A 2,197-nucleotide genomic window follows, 5' to 3' on the forward strand; every position below is an offset into this window, starting at 1 on the left:
CATTCTAAAATCAAAAAAGGAAAGAAAAAAAAAAATTCAGTAAAGTTGTCATTCTACAATTATTTAGTTTAGGACAGGAAAGGAAAAACAGTTAGCAAACATATAATTATCGAAAAATATCATCGATTAATTTGAAAAAATTTTTTCATTTTTTTTAAAAAAATTCCAATAAAAAAAAAGAAAAAGATAAAATTTGTTGGATAATTAAAATTAATGGAAGCAATATTTGCATATTGAAAAAGGATAAATTTAATTGATAAATTAGTTAATTGGGAAGAAAAAAAAAAAAAAGAGAGAGAACGTGAATTATAAAATGTGATTGCGCACCATTTATTGATTAAGAATTTAAGCAATAAAATATTTGTAGATGTAAAAGATTTATGTATTTTTAATATTTCAATTATGCTAATTTGGACTTGAATGAATTTGAGAAAAAAAAAAGAGAAAACACTGCTAATTTGCAGAAAATTGAATTTTACTCTTTTGAAACGGACTTTTTTACCATTGAAACTTTAATTTACAATTTAAAATTGCAATATTATGTTGGTCTATTGGAATTTGAACGAATAAAGGAGAAAAGGACCTTCAATGATTAAATTAATGAACGAACATTTTAGCTTCGTAAACTAACTTTTGATCTTCGTAATAAGTTTCCAAACTTTTTTTTTTCTTTTCAAAAACTCAAAAACTTTGAAAAGTAAATTTTTACAGTAATTTCTAGTTTATCAAATTATTCATTTACATAATTATTTAAATATTTCAAGCAAAAATAAGCTTAATTATTTTGGTATTTGAATGATTCAGAAAGAAATGCATTTTTGGGTTATTTTTTTTTTCTCTCTCTTTAAAAATCATCCCATTGACAAATTAATTAAATTAGTGAAGGAGTGGTTAAAATGAGTTGTAACAATTTTTTATTATTTTTTAGTTGGAGATTGGGAAGAAGAACCAGTTCCTCTGTTATTTTATATTTTACAAGTTTACGTTATTTGCGTGTACCTTTATATTTTCAATTTATTTATTACTCAAGCATTTGAAAAAATTTTGAAGTGGAAATATCCTTAAACAACAAACTACCGTAGGAAAGGAGAGAGAGGAAACAAGAGATAGAGAGAGAGAGAGAGAGAGAAAGAAGGAGAAAAGGAAAAAAAAGTCAAAAATAAATTAACTTGAATGTTGAATTTTTGTGCAATTTCAGTCGAAAAAGTTACATAAGTGGCATTATTCCGTATTCCGGATCTTGTACTACGACCATTCCGGACAAACTTATTTTATCTACGATATTAATTACATTTAACTAACCTGCTAACTTCACCAACTTCTTTCGCTTTCAATATATTTCGTAAAATTATCCATATTTTATCATTCTAACGCAAAAAAAGTCATTACGTGAAAATTACACGAAACTACGTGAGGAAGTGAAAATCCATGATTGCTATTGGATTGTTTGTTTTGTTTTTGATGCCAAATTTAAAAATATAATAAATTATACAAAAAGTATACATTATCTTTTTAAGTGGATTAATTAAAATGTATGATATTAAAATTGTTTTGAAAAACTAAAATTAAAATAAAAATTAAATGTCAAATGAAAAATTATAAAGCAAATAAAATAAAAATATTAAATATTAAAATAAAAATAAAATATTAAAATCAAAATACAATATTAAAATTAAAATAATTGAAACTAAAATATTATTTTTGCAACTAAAATATGAAAAATAGTTTTATACGTGTTAATCACGTTGCATAAGACGTGAACAAAATGAAATACAACATTACACATATTAATCAAATTGAATAAGGAATAGATATGCACGTGATAATCACGTAGAATAAGACGTAATTGCTATAATTTATTCATTTGTTAACTGAGTGAACATTTCATTCTTAAAAATGGCAATAATTGAAAGGTAAAATAAAAACAAAAAAAAAAAAACAAAATTCTTTTAAACTACCAATTTTGTCGTTTAAAAGATTTAAAATTAAGAAATTAATGAAGAAAATTTTTGTAAAAATTAACTAAAATGAAAACAAAAAGATGAAATAATTGTTGAGAAATTAGGAAAAATATGATTTGTAGAGTTTCGTTAAAGTTGATTGGTTTCATATGTCAAGAAGCGAAAAAAAAAAAAGGAGAAAGGGAGAGAGAGAGAGGAGGGAGGGAGGGGAGGGAGAGAGAGAGAGAGAAGAAAGA

The sequence above is a fragment of the Loa loa genome (assembly GCF_000183805.2).
Source record: "Loa loa unplaced genomic scaffold supercont3.2, whole genome shotgun sequence".
NCBI classification, from domain to species: domain Eukaryota; kingdom Metazoa; phylum Nematoda; class Chromadorea; order Rhabditida; family Onchocercidae; genus Loa; species Loa loa.